General features: G+C 35.2%; 1 pseudogene; it reads left to right on the top strand.

Moving 5' to 3' along the window:
- Window positions 1-323: 323 nt before the first annotated feature.
- On the top strand, window positions 324-1,246 carry LOC111819419 (olfactory receptor 4F6-like; annotated as a pseudogene).
- The last annotated feature ends 5,081 nt before the right edge of the window (window positions 1,247-6,327 follow it).

The following is a 6,327-nucleotide window of genomic DNA, read 5'->3' as shown; positions in this document are numbered from 1 at the left end:
TTTTAATCTTTATTATTTTCTTTGTGAATTCCTTGGGTTTATTTTGTACACACTTTTCTAACTTCTTAAGTTGTGTAATTTATATAGTTGAATTAAACTATTTAAAAAAATAGACTGCCTCTGTGTGCAGCTTTTGCCATACTCCATTAACTTTCACACCCTGGGTTTCCATTATTTTGTAAATAGTCTCCTATCAATTAAAATAAAACTTTGCTAACCACTTTAAAATTATAAACACTTAACATTATTTTCAGCACCTCGAAGTCCATTGCTTCCTTCTTTTCCTTCAGGTCATTTCAAAGTCTTCCCTTCTTTCTGATTCAATGGACCAAGTAAATGGCTCTATGGTAACTGAGTTTGTATTGCTGGGACTTGCACAGTCCTTGGGAATACAGTTTTTCCTTTTTTTCTTGTTTATTCTGTGTGGGAGCCTGGGAAACCTCTTCATTGTGTTCACAGTGATTTTCGATTTTCACCTACACTCCCCCATGTATTCTACTGGCCAACCTATCACTCATTGACCTGGCCTTTCATCGACCACAGTTCCTAGGATTATGTCTGAGCTTTTCAGTGACTGTAAAGTCATTTCCTTCCACAACTGTATGACATAAATGTTCTTTATCCATGTCATGGGAGGAGTCGAGATGGTGCTACTCATAGCAATGGCTTATGATGGATACACAGCAATCTGCAAGCCTCTTCACTATCTAACTGTTATGAATCCCAAAATGTGTGTATTTTTGGTAGTGGCTGCTTGGGTCATTGGGGTGATTCATGCTGTGTCTCTGTTTTTGTCATAACTTTACCTTTCTGTGGTCCTAATAATGTAGGGAGCTTTTCCTGTGATTTTCCTTGGGTTATTAAACTTGATGCATGGATACGTACCAAGTGGAATTTGTGGTCCCTGCCAACAGTGGCTTCCTATCAATGGCCACCTTCTTCTTCTTGATCGCATCATGTATCTTTATTGTGCTCACTGCTCGACAACATCCTTCAAATGATTTATCCAAAGCATTCTTCACTTTGTCCACTCACGTCACTGTAGTGGTTTTGTTTTTTGCTCCTACTATGTTCCTCTATGTGTGGCCTTTCCCTCCTAAGTCACTGGATATGTTTTTTGCCATTGTGGATTTTGTTGTCACCCCTGTTTTAAAATCCTGCCATCTATACTTTAAGGAACAAAGATATGAAGGTAGCAATGAGAAAGCGGAGTCGACAGGTCGTAAATTCTAGGGAGATTACATAATGGATTTTGTTGGTAAGAGCACAAGATGAATTTTGTGAACCATAAAGACCTCTGTGTTCACCATGAACACTATGGAATGTGTAAATTTTCATTATTGCCTTTAAAGATCTGAGAAGCCTGAAGAAAAGGAGATATTACTCGAAGAATCCTTTCAGATGGAGTTCTAACAACTTTTGTTAATCGTAAAAAATAAAGTGTTATATATTGCTCTCTAACCTATAAACCTAAATTGTAGTTTACCAGTAATAACTACATTAAACTTCAATGTGGTATTATATATATGTATACATATATATACATATATATATGCATATATACACACACACATATATACATATGATTTAGCTTCATATTTATCTTTATCTGGAAATCAATAAATATTTCTTATGGAAATTATGTAGATCCAATGGATAAAATATGGGTTTATATAAACCAGCGAACATTAAAATTTATGAGGAAGAAACAATTCTCATCCTAACTGTACTTTGTTGGATTAATAGGAAGCTCAATGCTGTTACAAGTCTTAAGTTTGTTTTCAGTCTTCGATCTGTCAGTGTATTTTGTACAATGTTTTTGTAGAGAAAGGCTCTAATATTTGAATTATTCAAAATTTGACTATGTTCCACTTTTTCAACAGCACAATTCTATAGTCCTTGTACTCTTCCTCAAAGCATTTCTTGAAGACTTTGTCAAGAATGGCTGATTCATTATAAAATATCATCTACAATTCTAAAAGTATTTGAAGGGACTTATTTCCTAGAGGAGGGTAATCCATTTATATCTCAAAAGCTTGTATAATGAGCCTTCTCTTAAGCTCTTCAGATGAATGACATCTTTTAGGTAAATCATGGACATCCTGGTGATAAAGAAACACAACTTAAAGAGCACATGGATGTATTTCTATGATTAATTTAAGGAACATTAATTGTGGTGACTCAGCTCAGTTTTAACTGCTGCGTGGTAATAATAAACACTGCTCAATAAGTAATAAGAACTGAAATTTTCTTATTATTGGTTAAGGTTTTCTCCTATATTATCTTCACAAGCTGGCATCAATGTTTTAAGCTATTTCCTTCTTACAAAACCTAAAGCATTATTATTTATTGCTTTGTTAACTTATCTGAATTTTATTTTGGAGCTTTATCTTATTTAATTGTTTTAATATGTTACTTAAAAATTCACCTTTAGCCTCAGCGAAGTCAAATATCTAAGTGGGACAAGAAATTAGGGCAACAGCCCTTATGACGTTTCTGTGTATTTCCTTTAATCACCAACGGAAAACTTGAGAGATTATAAGAGTTAGTCTAAATACTCAAAGCTCAGGCTGGTTATACCCAGATCTCTTCACTTGCCTTCAGTCACTTTCATAACTGGCTTTTAATTAATCAAATGGTTTACTAAGGAAGACAGTTCATATAGATTTTTCTCTTGGATTTATTATGATTCAAGACAGAGTGCAAATAACAAGAACATCTGCACTCCTCTTTGCTCTGAAAATTGCTGTAGTCTCTTCCAGTTATGAAGGAGGTAAGTGGAATGATGAAACTGAATGCTATTAGCAGAACTAACCAAATTGTAGCATTTTATTGACAATGAGACGTTTCTATCAGTAGGAATCCATTCTGCAGAATTCAATTGCAGGTTTATCTTCTGGAAAAATGGAAATACCCTGTGGAGGTGGCTTAAATACTTGGACAATTTAGTATAAATAATGTTAGCAAGGATAGCCCTTGCTATAAGTGTCACACTGGCAACAATTGTTGGATCCTTCTCCTGTATCTCCCGGGGTAATCTGTTTGTTCTTCTCCATTTGGGAATCATTTTCCCCTAAACCAGGATTCTCTTATTTCTTTCCCTCCTTTCTGCAACCATAATAAACCTAGTTTAGGGCATTGCTTTCACATAAAGGTGCAAATCATTGTATTAGAGTTTCAGGGATTTGGAGATATTTTTATCTATTGAATTCATTTTAAAAACAGGAACAATAAGGCCCAGGGATTTTGAAGGACATGCTCAACATGACACAGTGACATTTGTGTTAGAACCCAAGTCTCCTGACTTCTATCTCAGTGAGACTTCTATTTGTTTCATTTTTAAAGATGGGTAAAAAACTGTTTAAGACAAAGATATAACACACCTATGGTTGGATTTCAAGCATGGAGAAGGATTTTCTTATTCTATTATGGCTTACTTTTCATGGTTATTGTAACCAATGAATAAGATTCTGGAGAACTCCTTCAATGGTCCTAAATTTAGTGCTTAACTTAGAATCAGTAAAAGTCTTTTAAAATTTTTTGAATCATTAGTTGAAGACTCAGAGATGATCTTTGAAAGGATTATGTTGGCGAAGGGTCCCCTATAATCCAGGATCCCACGTTTTTTCTCTCTCCTTAGCAGTACATAATCAGGAAACGAGATGTCTTAACTAAGTGAGCAAGAAATTCCTTTTGCTGAAGAAAACCCTTCCTAAATTCTTACTTTCTACCATGTTAGAAAGTCTTTTTGCTGGAGGTCAGACCCTTGGATCAACAGTCATCCTTGGTATATTTCCTGTGAAGATCTGACAATCAAGTTTGTCCTTCTCTCTCAGTGAAATGAAATGGTATCACACCAATAAATCTCTAAAGTCAAATCTAAATTGCATACTTTGATTCTAAAGAAATATCGCAACCAGTCATGTCAAATATCATCTCACAATAGGAATCCCATCCTCTTTATTATCAATCACTAGTATAGTTATATTTATTACTGTGCTAAGCAGAAGAGAACTAAAATGATTTGTTTTACTATTAGACTTCTCTTTACACTTGGAAAAAAATTTGGAATCCCTGAACTTTAACCCAAGTTTGAAAACAGTAATGTGGAGTTTGAGCTAAGGAATAAGACTCAGGATAATGAGGAGAAAAGTATAATTTCCAAGGGATATGGAATCACGGTGATTATGAAGTAGAGAAAACAATACTATTCCTCTAAGACATTTGGCAAGAGTAACACTCTATCTTTTCATGTTTCACCTGGAATTGTATCCATCAATTTCCCCTTCTGTGTTTTACATCTTACTTACCCATTAATTCCTACACTGTCCTATTAAGTATTCTCATGGCCATGCTTCCCCTTAAGGATACCATTCTATTTTCAACTTCACTTCACTGAAAAACTTCTTGAAAGAGTTACTCTTATTTTCTCTCCTGAATACGTAATTGAAAAGATTCTCTCAATTCATGCCCAGCAGCCACTTTCAGGTCCTCACCTAACAGATAGCAACCTACAAGGATGCCCCAACAATACTTCTACACGTCTACACAAATTATCATCATTATCCTCTACCTCCTTTCAAATTTATTCCTGCTCTTAAAAGTGATCTGTTTATTACATATGCTATAGTAGTGCTTGCTATAATTATTATCAGAGTGCTCCTAATCACTCAGAATAAAAACATCGGAATAATCTTTATTCATTCCTCATATCCTGTTGACAAATTTCCTGTTATTAAAAAAAAAGTTACCGTTGAGCACTGAGTCCATTCCAATTCATTGCGACCCCACATATGTCAGAGTAGAACTGTGTGCCATAGGGTTTTCAGTGACTGACTTTTCAGAAGTAGATCACCAGGGCTTTTTCTGAGGTGCCTGGACAGTGCAAACAGCTAATGCACTCAGCTGCTAACCAAAAACTTGGAGGTTTGTGTCTACCCAGCAGCACCTCAGAAGAAAGGCCTAGTGATCTATTTCCAAAAATCAGCCATTTAAAAACTTATGGCGCACAGTTCTACTCCGACACACAGGTGTTGCCATGAGTTGGGATCCACTCAAAGGCAACGAGTTTTCCTGTTATTATTACTTTAATAATGGCTATTACATATTAACCACTTACTATGTGCTGAAACTTTGTATGTGCAGTCACATTCGATTCTCAAAGCACTCCTATGAAGTAGTGCTATTATCACCCTTTTTTAATTGGATGAGGCAAAAAGGCTAAAAGAGGTTAAGTGACTTGCCCAAGGCCATCAACAACATCTATCTAAACCGAGAACTTGAACCTAGGCAAACTAGCATACAAGTTCATATCTGAAAAACCATAATGATTTACTTGAAGGGCCCTCACAAACCTTCTCTCACCCCTTTCCTGCTCATACCACCACAATCTGCAGCTTATTATTTGTTAGGCTTAACTTTATTTCCAGTCCCTTTATTTTCGAGTCACATTGAGGCCAGAGTTAATTCATTAAATAATTGCTCATAGTTTTTTAATAGTTCCTCAAGTCTTCACAGAACACAGATCCCTTAGTAAGCATTCCAGACTCCCTCTCCAATTCTCTATTAAAGCCCTTCACATTTTTTCCCACGAAAACTTTATTGCATCTTCCTCACTTTTTCTCACTTCACATCTGAATTTCCCAACTCTTTTATCCTTTTTCTCACATTTTGAAATGTATTTTTCTGCTATTTTATTTTTCGTTATTCTTTCATCTTTCATTTTATTTTGCCATAATCCTTTTTTCCCCCAAGCATTTTAATATCACCCAACGATCATTATAAATTCCATCCTCTAGAAGGCCTCTGACTCCTAGCTTCTCTTTTAGAGTCATCGTAAACTTAAATTTTCCCTAAGGCTTAATCTCTAGAGACGTGTCTTAGCTTTTCTGTTTCCACCCAAGCTTCTGAAAGACTATGAAAATTATTTTGGAGGTGTGACCCTCCCTCACCCTCCTGAGAGTGTTAGAGTAGTGAAAATTTTGAGAACTTTTGATCTAATACATGTATTTTAAATGCAAGAACACAAAGGGATCCAGGGAACTCAAATTCAATGTTTTGATTATTATGTCTAGCATGTAACTAAAACTTTTTAACAATTATTGAGGAACTAGAATTTTACTATGAATCAGAAGGTGATAAATCCTACTACTAATACTTAGCTAAATCTATTGAACACTTACTAAACACAAAATACTCTGTAAAAACACATTATCTCATTTGAAATCCATAAAAAACATAAGAGGTGGATATAATTATTATCCACATTTATAAAATGACAAAATAAACCTTAAAGAGGCTGAGTAAAGTGTGCAAGGTCCACAGACT

This window comes from Trichechus manatus, unplaced genomic scaffold, assembly GCF_000243295.1.
Source record: "Trichechus manatus latirostris isolate Lorelei unplaced genomic scaffold, TriManLat1.0 scaffold00660, whole genome shotgun sequence".
In the NCBI taxonomy this organism is placed as follows: Eukaryota; Metazoa; Chordata; class Mammalia; order Sirenia; family Trichechidae; genus Trichechus; species Trichechus manatus.
The sequence above is the reverse complement of the archived record's forward strand: the minus strand, read 5'-3'. Positions and strand labels throughout refer to the sequence as shown.